A 13388-nucleotide genomic window follows, 5' to 3' on the forward strand; every position below is an offset into this window, starting at 1 on the left:
CATTACAAGTCTTTTTAATGAAAGCTTAGCAACTCTATTAGTAGAATTAGTAGAATCCAATCTGATGATAGGAAAGAAATTTCCTACCCCAAAACTACAATATTTTTGTTGGAAGAAACTGTATCTATATTATGATGGAAGGGACATGAGTCTTATTCTGACCAGGAAAAACAGCACTGCTCAGCTGCTTTTTAACCCATTGTGATCACAAGGGCACCAGGTCTTAGTTAATGGAATCCCATCTAATATTGCAGAAAACAAAAAAACCCCTACAATGTGCTTATAAACCATTTGCACTTATAAAGGATTCTCCAACTGGAAACTCCTACTGGTAATTGGCTGGTAATTATTTGTCTGTTTGCAGTGTTATTTTGAAAACTCATTCAAATGCCTCTAAAAGCAGGGTTGATGGGAAAAAGAAAGAGAGGCTCTGATGGCATAAGTCAGTTAAATGTTTGTTTGTTCATTTAATTAATTAATGCCCACAAAAATCATATTTATATGACCTTACAAAAAGGGACTCTGTTCCAACCCAGCTCCCCAAACATAACAAACCCTCTAATGTGAACTCAAAAGATTCCTTTATTAGGAATGCTGGCAGTCCAAGCAAAAAAATTCTCTCACAGGCTATCAGGCCTGTCCACCACATCTATGTATCTCTGTCCCCTGCCTTTTATCCTCAGAGTTAGCATGAGGACTTGTGGCTCTTCCTTTTCTAAAATCAGCCCATGGCTTTCCACTGTTTTCCCCCTTCTCTGACTTCTGTACAGTGTGTGTCATGTCAGGATTAGTACCTGAGATAATATCCCAGTTACAGTGGAAAAGGTTGTAATTAGTGTAAAAGGAATGCTGAGTCATGGTGGCTCAGCAGAATGCGCTATAACCTGATTGGTCAAGATCTGTATATACTGTAATGTATAATAATGTAATGTATAATGTGATGTATAATCCTACTGTATATAGGAGCCGGGGTGGCGCAGCAGGTAGAGCGCTGTACTGCAGGCCACTGAAGCTGACTGTAGATCTGTAGGTCAGCGGTTCAAATGTCATCACCGGCTCAAGGTTGACTCAGCCTTCCATCCTTCCAAGGTGAGTAAAATGAGGACCCGGATTGTGGGGGCAATATGCTGGCTCTGTTAAAAAGTGCTATTGCTAACATATTGTAAGCTGCCCTGAGTCTAAGGAGAAGGGGGGGCATAAAATTGAATAGATAGATAGATAGATAGATAGATAGATAGATAGATAGATAGATAGATAGATTAGATGATAGATAGATAGATAGATAGATAGATAGATAGATAGATAGATAGATAAATAGATAAATAAATAAATAGATACATAGATAAATAGATAAATAAATAGATAGATAAATAAATAAATAAATAAATGAATGAATGAATGAATGAATGAATAAATAAATAAATAAATAAATAAATAAATAAATAAATAAATAAAGCCTAAACTTTGCCTAGGTGTGGCTTGTGGTCAGTGGTGGTTTGTTGTCATTTAAGGTTAGTAGTAGTAGAGTCGTCAAGTAAGATAGTTTGGTGTTATGTAATATAGAATAGAGAGTGTAGTTTTTATACTAAGAAGAAGTAAAAGTCTTTTGAAGAATTCCTGCTGTAGTGTCCTCATTCCGAAACCTCTCCAGTGCCTGGTATCCTTTCTTCTTCAGGTGGACAGCTTCTAAATTCAACTCTGACATCCCAGGCACTGGATCCAGCTGTTCCTCTTCTTCATCAACAACTTCCAGACCTGGAGGCTGTTGACTTTCCATCTGAGGGCTGACGGTTGGCTCCAACACTATCTCTCTCTCTCTACCAGCTCCATTCCATCTTCCTCCTTGGAGCTCATAGGTTGCCTTGTTTAAGTCTAAGTCTAAATTCTATTGCTATTGCCTTGATGCTGATCCTGATTCCCATGCCTCCTCCTCCTCTGATTCAGTAAGAGAAACAACAAATACAGGTTTGCAACTCTAAAGGGATCATTCAGTCTTCATAGGAATGAAAGCATGGGCCTAGTGGAGTGTGCACAGAAACTTGTACTGAACAGAGTCTACAGTCTTTGGCTTAGAAACATAGAAACATAGAAGACTGATGGCAGAAAAAGACCTCATGATCCATCTAGTCTGCCCTTATACTATTTTCTGTATTTTATCTTTAAATTCAGTTACTGTGCATTTATCTACCATGTCTGCTGGAAGTTTGTTCCAAGGATCTACTACTCTTTCAGTAAAATAATATTTTCTCATGTTGCTTTTGATCTTTCCCCCAACTAACTTCAGATTGTGTCCCCTTGTTCTTGTGTTCACTTTCCTATTAAAAACACTTCCCTCTTGGACCTTATTTACTTACTTTAGTCTACTTCAGTGTGGGCTCATACAACTGGCAGAAGCAGTGGGTTGCTCCTAGTTTGGCCCAGTTTGGTTAACCGGTAGTGGTGACACCAGGAGACTCTGCCTACCCACCTGGGACACTTCTGAGCATGCGCAGAACTGTCACACATACATGAACTGACAGTAATGGGATTTAGAATCCACTACTGACTGGCAGAGATATTTTTACTCTTCTTGGAATGGGGGAAAAGCCCAGGATTGCTGCAGCAGTGGTAAAACATTTGGCAGGGATGAATCTAATTTGAAAAATTACATCCAGGAATTTAAAAGTTCAAATTCTTTCAATTGTATTGCTCCCAATGATCAATTATTCCAAATGCCAAAGATATTTCCGGTGACTTGATCTTCCAAAGAAGATCTGCGGAGAGGGGCGGTATACAAATCTAAATAATAAATAAATAAATAAATAAAAGATTTATATTTTGGTATTTGGAGTCATTGATTACAAGTCATTCTGCTTTACTACAGTCTGAAAACTTCACGTAAGACCTACTTTAGATTTTCCTCCTTTTCAGTTGGTTAAATCATTTGAGAATCTCTGAATGGAGAGCCAGAAGCGGAGACGCTGATCTAATGTGACATCTCATATAATGACTGGTGGATAAATGAGGAGTCATCTCATAATGTATGATAAAACTCTTTCCATCTAGCAGCTGGCAACCTAGCCTTCAAATATTGTTTCCCCTTGTACAATAAGCAGACAAATTAGCTTTCCAAATAGGAAGGCATTCTTATCTTTTGCAGTCTGAAAAAGACAACCAATTTGCTTGGAAAATGGCTTGTTTTTATAAAGCATTTTCTCTGATAAAGCAAGTCAACAATTTCTTATACCCAGTCAATTGTTCCCGCTGTACATTTTAAAGCCTGTCAGTTACTTTGCCTTAACAGAAACACAATCCTGGTCAAATCAGGATGCTTAAAAAAAAATCCTATTGAAAAGGCTGATTGGCTCTGACGGTTCATTTATTTATTTATTCATTCATTCATTCATTCATTCATTCATTCATTCATTTATTGGATTTGTATGGCGCCCCTCTCCGTAGACTCAGGGCGGCTAACAACAGTAATAAAAACAGCATATAACAATCCAATATTAAAACAGTTAAAAACCCTTATTATAAAACCAACATACATACAGACATACCATGCATAAAATTGTAAAGGCCTAGGGGGAAAGAGTATCTCAGTTACCCCATGCCTGGCGGCAGAGGTGGGTTTTAAGAAGTTTACGAAAGACAAGGAGGGTGGGGGCAATTGTAATCTCTGGGAGGAGTTGGTTCCAGAGGGCCGGGGCCACCACAGAGAAGGCTCTTCCCCTGGGTCCCGCCAAGCGACATTGTTTAGTTGACGGGACCAGGAGAAGACCCACTCTGTGGGACCAAACTGGTCACTGGGATTCATTAGGACCTTTGTGGGATTTAAGGTTGCTAGCAGGTGTTCCCAAGGCCAACAGTACTTATTTGAGGGTAATGAAAGTGGCATTGACTGTGGACACTGACCTCCATGGACCTCTGTTTTTGTTCTATACCTATCCTCATTGCTCCTAACATGAACTTGGCTCAGTGGGTAGACGTTGGAGGCCAGAAAGAATAATCAAATGGTCCCTGTCTTGTCAAAACACAACTTTAAATGCAGCTGTCATATTTATTTAAATAATTTGTGTGAAGTCAACACAAAAGAAATATTACTTGATCGTTCACCACACCCCACTCCAGATGATTATATCTGTCTGCTCGGTGATTGGACTGAGTGTGTCAGATGATTTATGATATCAATGTTGCTATGTGCTCCAATTTTGGACAAAGAAGCAAAGCGACAGACTCTGATGTGCCAATGAAAAATATTCCTGTGAAAATGTCCCTAAGCTAAGTATACGGAAGTGATAGCGAGCCTTTTTTTCCTCATGTGCCGAAAGAGTGTGTACATGCACTGTCACACATGCACAAGTGTCCACACCCATGATTCAATGCCTGGGGAGGGGTGAAAATAGCTTTCCATGCCCCCCCCCCGAGGCCATCTGAAGGCCAGAAACACCCTGTTTGGTAACTTCTGGTAGGCCCAGTAGGCTAATTTTTCACCCTCCTCAGGCTCCAAAGACCTCCCTGGAGCCGGTGGAGGGTAAAAATGCCCTCTCCCATCCCCCCAGAGGCTCTTTGAAAGCCAACAGAGCCTCTGTGCGAGTCAAAAAACAGCTGGTCAGCACAAACATGCACATTGGAACTGAGCTAGGTCAACGGCTTGCATGCCAGCTGATATGGCTCCGCGTGCCACCTGTAGTTCATCATCATGGTATATGGCAATAAACTGGGCAGGGCTGGCTGCTATATCTACCACTCCTATAAGAGGCATATCAAGTAAGACCAATGCCCCTTCTTCCTCATAGTAAATATAGCAGCCAGACAGGGGACATACCTATCTAGAAGCCGGGGTGGCGCAGCAGGTAGAGTGCTGTACTGCAGGCCACTGAAGCTGACTGTAGATCTGAAGGCCAGCAGTTCAAATCTCATCACCGGCTCAAGGTTGACTCAGCCTTCCATCCTTCCGAGGTGGGTAAAATGAGGACCCAGATTGTGGGGGGCAATAGGCTGGCTCTGTTAAAAAGTGCTATTGCTAACATGTTGTAAGCCGCCCTGAGTCTAAGGAGAAGGGCGGCATAAAAATTGAATAAATAAATAAATAAATAAAATACCAAAGCTGGCTGTCCAAATGCCTTAGTCTGTGCATAAAAGTGAGTGTACACCCAAGCATCCCATCATTTTGCATCACCATGATGTGAAGTCATCATTGGATTCACCTTGGGTCAGGCCATTAATAGTAGAGATGAAAACCTCTGGGCTATCTGGGCTATAGAAGAATATTCTATAGTAGGAGATAATTGCTAAAGTGGGAAAAAGGACTCCAACTGTGGACCAATTCTGGCATTAAAATCATTAGCCCTATTTATGTATCGGTTTGGATGTTTCTAGATAAATGTACCTGGATATTTTTCTAGTTTATCCAAATATTTTTGAGTACCAACTCAAATTGAATATATTGGCCTGCATGGGCAAAGATAAACGTTAACAATGTTTCAACAATGTTGAAAACGTCCAAAGATACTTCACCAGAAGAGCCCTACACTCCTCCACTCGAAACAGAATACCCTACAAAAATAGACTAACAATCCTGGGTCTAGAAAGCTTAGAACTATGGCGCCTAAAACATGATTTAAGTATTGCCCACAAGATCATATGCTGCAACATCCTACCTGTCAATGACTACTTCAGCTTCAACTGCAACAACACAAGAACACGCAACAGATTCAAACTTAATATTAACCGCTCCAAACTTGACTGTAAAAAATATGACTTTAACAATTGAGTTGTCGAAACGTGGAACTCATTACCGGACTCAATAGTGTCAACCCCTAACCCCAGCATTTATCCCTTAGACTATTCACGATTGACCTCTCCAGGTTCCTAAGAGGTCAGTAAGGTGCGTACATGAGTGCACTAGTGTGCCTTTCGTCCCCTGTCCAATTGTCTTTCCTTCATCTCATATATCATATATATTTTCTTCCTTTCATATAACTTCTCCTCTATTTTTACATATTATCTTTATATATATATTACTTCATGTCTATTCTCTTCCATATGTATTGTGTATTGGACAAATGAATAAATGAATAAATGAATAAATAAATAAATAAATAAATAAATAAATAAATAAATAAATAAATAAATAAATAAATAAATAAATAAATAAATAAATAAATAAATAAATAAATAAATAAATAAATAAATAAATAAATAAATAAATAAATAAATAAATAAATAAATAAATAAATAAATAAATAAATAAATAAATAAATAAATAAATAAATAAATAAATAAAACAATTAAAAGTCCTTAACCAGACAAATTTATTATGGATGCTAAAACTGACTGCTTGTACCATTCAAGCTGGTTACTTGTTGTTCCCAATAGTTGTTAGACATCAGTGTGTAAAGTGCCCCTGTCAGGCACAAATACCTAGGTACATATGTAATTGTTAAAAATTTCTGATTTATTGCTCAAGTCTGTCCTTGCGAATCTTCCCAGCCTCCCAAGCATGACCTCTGGGAATTCCCTTTGTGGTTTTGATGGAAGGTGTAACGAACTGCAAAGCCAAAGGATGACTTGAGAGGCCCATCCTTTAGATCAGTGTTTCCCAACCTTTTTTGAGCCGCGGCACATTATTCACATTTTCAAAATCCTGGGGAACATTGAGCAGGGGGTGGGGGGGCACAAAAAAGTTTGGACAAAAAAATCTCTCTTCCTCCCCTTCGCTCTATTTCTCTCTCCCTCCCTCTTTCTATCCCTTCCTCTTTCTCTCTCTCTCCATCCCTTTGTTTCTCCCTTCCTTCCTCTCTCTTTTGCTCTTTCTCTCTCCCTCCTTCCCCCCTATGCTGTCTCTTTCTTTCTTTCTTTCTTTCTTTCTTTCCTTTCTCTCTCTCTCTCATTCTGTCTCTCTTGCTATCTATTTCTTTCTCTCTTCCTTCCTTCCTCTCTCTTTTGCTCTTTCTCTCTCCCTCCTTCCCCCCTCTTGCTGTCTCTTTCTTTCTTTCTCTTTCTCTCTCTCTCTCATTCTGTCTCTCTTGCTATCTCTTTCTTCCTTCCTCTCTCTTTTGCTCTTTCTCTCTTCCTCCATCCCCCCTCTTGCTGTCTCTTTCTTTCTTTCTTTCTCTTCCTCTCTCTCTCTCATTCTATCACTCTTGCTATCTCTTTCTTTCTTCCTCTCTCTTTTGCTCTTTCTCTCTTCCTCCTTCCCCCCTCTTGCTGTCTCTTTCTTTCTTTCTCTTCTCTCTCTCTCTCATTCTGTCTCTCTTGCTATCTCTTTCTCTCTCTTCCTTTCTTTCTTTCTCTTGTTCTCTCTCTTCCTTTCTTCTCTGCGGAGGCCAGCAAAGCTTTTTCCGGGTAGGCTGGCTGGGGGATAGGGCGCGCGCGCACGCGCGCACATACCCCCAACGTTCCAAAGAACCTTCTCCGACCTCCGGGCATCAGCGGCGAGAAGCCAGAGGCGCGAGGGGAGCATAGACACTGGGGGGGGGCAGCCGCGGAGCCGGCCTCCGCACTTTCATCGCTCCCCACCCCAAACTCCAAAAGCAGCTCCTTACGTGGAAGAATTAAGCTCTCCTTTTTCCTGCCTTCCTTCTTTGGGGCCCAGCAGGTTTGTGCCGGAAGCCGGAGCCGGGGGACAGCTGCGAGTGGGAGCTCCAGGTCCGAGGCATGGGCAGCGCCCCGCCCAGCTGGAGCTTCCCTAGGAGCTTCGCGGCACACCTGCCCGTGTCTCGCGGCACACTAGTGTGCCATGGCACACCGGTTGGGAAACGCTGCTTTAGATGCACCTTAAAGATCAGGTTCTTTTCTGAGGTGCTACATTATGTGGTTCTGAGGAGATTTCATTGATGTGTTGGTGCAGTTTCTCAACCTCAATGGCTTGTAGATATATTTATTTATTTATTAGATTTGTATGCCACTCCTCTCTGTAGACTGGGGGTGGCTCACAACAGCAATAAAACAATTCATGACAAATCTAATAATTTAAAAACATTTTAAAACCCCCATTATTAAGCAGACATACACACAAACATACCATACATAAATTGTATATGCCCAGGGGAGATATCTCAATTCCCCTATACCTGGCGGTATAGATGGGTTTTAAGGAGTTTACAAAAGGCAAGGAGGGTGGGGGCAGTTCTAATCTCCGGGAGGAGCTGGTTCCAGAGTGTCAGGGCCGCCACAGAGAAGGCTCTTCCCCTGGGACCCGCCAAACGGCATTGTTTAGTCGACGGGACCCGGAGAAGGCAAACTCTGTGGGACCTAATTGGTCGCTGGGTTTCATGCGGCAGAAGGCGGTCCCGGAGATATTCTGGTCCGATGCCATGAAGGGCTTTATAGGTCATAACCAACACTTTGAATTGTGACTGGGAATTTATCGGCAACCAATGCTAGAATTCCCCAACCAACCTACTGGCAAATAATTATGGGGGTTGAAGTCCATACATCTTTAAGTCACCAAGATTCAGAAACTCTGTATTAGAACCTAGATTATCACCCATTTTGTTTTTATTATATGAAATATATTTTTAAGTTGCATATCTCCCAGAGGTATTATGACTTGGGAAGGCTTAATAATTCAATTTATAAATGAATATAAATGGTGCAGAGAAACCAAATTGTCTCATTGTCTAAGGGTGCAATTTAGATTTGGAGCATATTCTGAAAGTTATAAGCATCGATCTGCAGATATTTTATCATTTGAAATGATCAGCCTTAGCACAAAAAACAATGGTTGCACTCAAAAACTTTGCATAAGCATATCTGGTGTTTCTTTTAGAATTCTGCAAAATATTTCATATACAGTATGTTATGTATTCTGGGGTGGAGAAGCAAGAGTTGGTTTTCTTCTAATTTTAAAAACTGCTAGAGTTGTACTGCAATTGATTTTTATGCTAAAGGAATTTATTTCAGCCATATATAGGTGAATAGAATTTCACATTAGACTTTTAAGTCAACAATATATTTCTTTGCTTACAAAAAAGGCTCTTTTTTGACAAGCTAAACCTGCTCTTTTTAAAAAACAAAAACCCTATGATCAAAGAACTTCAAATAAAGGGGGTATTAATGAATAAATCAAGTACAGTTCTCTCCAGTGTCTACTTTGGTGGTGTCCCATGCATTCCAAAAGGCAGGGTAGAAGGAAGGAAAAAAAATAGAGAAATTTTGCATAGTATAATTGGAAACAAAGAAATCATTCAGATAGTTTGAAGGGTGGGTAAAATACATTCCAGAAGAAAGGTTAAGACCCCAGTTGGGTAATGAATGCCTCCACAATAAACACCCACCCATGTGATCCAACTAGAGTTGCCATTGTACTCATGTTAAAGTTTGGAAGAACGGACAGAAAAATAAATGGTATAAATCTTTCCAATCCTATTTGTCATCACAGGTAAGCTTCTCCTTGTCTTAGCTAGTCAACATTTCACAATAGTCTGTGACTTAATTCACTGAGGAATGTGAATTCATACCAGCCTTTTTATTCATTGCAGAGTGCAGAAACTAGAGGCAGAAAATGAAATAGATGTCATGCATTGGTATACTTTTTTCCATCAATTTTATGCTGATCTGGATTCAATTTTTTTTCATAGGCAAAATCAAATCAATTTCTACCTAGAGGTGACAGCCAATCAATTTTGAGAGGCTTAGATTTCAAGTTGAATTATGGCACTTCAGGAAACTGAAACTGGTTGAAATACCTACACAACCAAATGAAATGTCATCAATTTGTTGTTTCTAAAGAGGCAGGGAAAAAAATCACCACACCCCAAGCTGCACAGCTTTTCATCATTAAGGCCGAAATGTAGAATCCACCATGCCTAAAAGGTGCTTCAAAGAATTGTCTTTGTTTTGGTTATCTCTAATGCAGAACAGCATAGCTCTCCCAAATGACATCATCTTGATATCACACAACTACATTTCTCCTGTGTGTGTGTGTGTGTTTCAGTTGAATCAACCTGATATACCCACTCTGGAGGACAGAAGGGAAAGGGGGGGGACATGATTGAAACATTTAAATATGTTAAAGGGTTCAGGAGTAGTGTTGGGTGAACCGAACTTGCAAAGTTCGGGTTCTTGCAAAACTTTGCAAAGTTTGGCATGCCGAACCCAAACTCAAACTTTTTTAAAAGTTTAGGTAAAGTTCGGGTTCAGCGTTCGGCGTTTAGCCGAACACCATGAAATGCCACCGTCCGGGAGGAGATTGGGGAATCCAATTGTGGAATTTCCCACCTCCTTTTGCTTTCGGCGCTGCAAGAAAAAGGAGGTGGGAAATCCCACAAGGGGATTCCGGGGGTGGGGCTTTGACATCACAGAGACTACTTCCTGGCTGGCTGAAACGGGGACAAAGGAGTCTCCATGACGTCAAAGCCTCACCCCCAGAATCCCCTTGTGGGATTTCCCAACTCCTTTTGCTTGCAGCACTGCACTGCAAGCAAAAGGAGGTGGGAAAACCCACAATGGGATTCCCCACTCTGCTCCCGGATGGCAGCGTTTTGCAGTGTTCGGCCAAACGCCGAACCCGAACTTTGCCCAAAGTTCACACCGAACCCGAACTTTACCTTAACTTTTTTTTAAAAAGTTTTAAAAAGAGCCACTGCTGTTCAGGTTTGGGTAAAGTTTGGGTTTGGGTTCGGCTAACTCACCCGAACTTTACGGCAAAGTTTGGGTGAGTTCGCCAAACCAGAACTTCCTGAAATTCGCCCAACACTAACCATGAGGTCTTTTTCTGCCCTCAATCTTCTATGTTTCTATGTTTCTAAATAAGGGAGGGAACATACTGCTTCCTTTTTGTCACTCGGCCATTCCAGGGGCCATTCAAGGCAGTTAATTTTTATAGCCTACAAACTTTATTCTATATGTGTAACATATTTTTGTTGCTCATCTAATATCCCATGCCAGGGCTTCCACCCATCTTGTGAAAGAGTTTGGCATTTGTCTCCCCAATGAGTAAAAGGATTGTTGCAACCGCCAGTCTGCTGCATACACTGCCGACACCATTGCAAGACCTTTTTTTCCATTGAAACAAACGTTGTTGAATCAACCATTGATCCTTCCACAATATGAAAGGGTGCCCTAGTATGGAGGCAACCTGCTGGCATGCCTGGGTCTATTGAGCTTTAAGATTTTTCTCCAGCCGTCTGATTGTGGTATGAATGAGTGAGAGTATGGTTTTTAAATGGGTTTTTCAGATTACTTATCAGGTTTTTAATTATTTAATATTGGACTTTGAATCTGAATTTGTTTTTGTATTTTGTACTTTTGTATGTTGTAAGGTGCCCCGAGTCCTTGGAGAGGGGTGACATATAAGTCAAACAAACAAACAAACAAACAAAAAACAAACAAACAAACAAACAAATGAAATATTAAAAGCCTACTGGTGTATGTCAGATAGCATTTCAACAAAAATATGCAAAAATGTTCACCAGAGTATTGATCAGGTTCGCCATCACTGGTATAGATAGTGTTTTCGTTCCATACTAATATTTTGGTAAATTTCCATTAAGCTCTAATTTCATTGTAGACAGTACTATACTGTATATTATTTTCCTTAATACACATTTCACCATGGAAACGATGTAAAGCAATGCAAGAGGCTATGTTCATGTTAATTTTTGCTTGCTCACCCAGCTCGCTCTAAATTCATTTATTTTAAAACTATAGGCTTGTTTATCCTTAGTGGTGACAGCAGTGTGGGAAGTGTTGGTATTTTGTTATATTATGTTTTCTGTGACTGGAAAGGAACAAAATATGGGTGATTTGAGAAAAAAAAATTCAACGTATGTTCCTAACTCTGTTTTCCCACCTTTAAGACCAAAGGCTGAGCTACAGTTTCCATCATCCCCAACTGGCATAGTCAATAGTGCACAGAGTTAATACAGTCATCTTTTTTTTTTTGGTTCCTGGCTCAGAACACACTCAAACTCAGATACCATCAATTGGTGTTCTTTGTTTGAGACAAGAATCCTACAAAGTGTTGTAGAATGGACTTGTATAATGAAGTTACATTTTTAAAAATGACACATAAGAACATAAGGAGAGCCATGCTGAATCAGGCCAAAGCCCATTGAGTCCAGCATTCTGTGTCACACAGTGGCCCACCAATTGTCCATGGGAATCTTATTTATTTATTTATTTATTTATTTATTTATTTATTTATTTATTTATTTATTCATTCATTCATTCATTCATTCATTCATTCATTCATTCATTCATTCATTTATTTATTTATTTATTTATTTATTTATTTATTTATTTATTTATTTATTTATTTATTTATTTATTTATTTATTTATTTATTTATTTCTCCAATACACAATACATATGGAAGAGAATAGACATGAAGTAATATATATATAAAGATAATATGTAAAAATAGAGGAGAAGATATATGAAAGGAAGAAAATATATATGATATAGGAGATAAAGGAAAGACAATTGGACAAGGGATGAAAGGCACACTGGTGCACTTATGTATGACCCTTACTGACCTCTTAGGAACCTGGAGAGGTCAATCGTGGATAGTCTAAGGGAGAAATATTGCGGGTTAGGGGTTGACACTATTGAGTCTGGTAATGAGTTCCACGCTTCGACAACTCGATTGTTAAAGTCATATTTTTTACAGTCAAGTTTGGAGCGGTTAATATTAAGTTTAAATCTGTTGCGTGCTCTTGTGTTGTTGCAGTTGAAGCTGAAGTTGTCATTGACCGGTAGGACGTTGCAGCATATGATCTTGTGGGCAATACTTAAATTGTGTTTTAGGCGCCGTAGTTCTAAGCTTTCTAGACCCAGGATTGATAGTCTATTTTCGTAGGGTATTCTGTTTCGAGTGGAGGAGTGAAGGGCTCTTCTGGTGAAATATCTTTGGACGTTTTCAAGGGTGTTGATGTCCGAGATGTGGTATGGGTTCCAGACAGATGAGCTGTATTCAAGGATGGCTCTGGCAAAAGTTTTGTAGGCTCTTGTGAGTAGCGTGAGATTGCCAGAGCAGAAGCTACGTAGGATCAGGTTAACAACTCTAGAAGCCTTTTTGGCGATATTGTTCAGTGGGCTTTAGCACTTAGGTCATTTGATATTAGTATTCCAAGGTCTTGAGCAGAAAGAGAAGGCAAGACCCTCCCTTTCCCATGACCCTCAATAAATGGTACTCAAGGGAATCCTGCCTGCCTCAACCAACATAGAGGCAGCACTTGGACATCCGTTTCAATAACCATGCTTGAATCTATCTAATCCTGCCTTGAAGCTATCAACCTCTTCTGGAAGTGAATTCCATAAACCAATGACCCTCTGGGTGAAGAAATATTTCCCTTGATTTGTTCTCACTTTCTTACCTATGAGCTTTAGGGAGTGCCCCCTTGTCCTAGTATTGTGTGATAGAGAAAAGAATTTTTCTCTATCCATCTTTTCCACATCTC

Source organism: Erythrolamprus reginae, chromosome 4 (genome assembly GCF_031021105.1).
Source record: "Erythrolamprus reginae isolate rEryReg1 chromosome 4, rEryReg1.hap1, whole genome shotgun sequence".
Taxonomy (NCBI): Eukaryota; Metazoa; Chordata; class Lepidosauria; order Squamata; family Dipsadidae; genus Erythrolamprus; species Erythrolamprus reginae.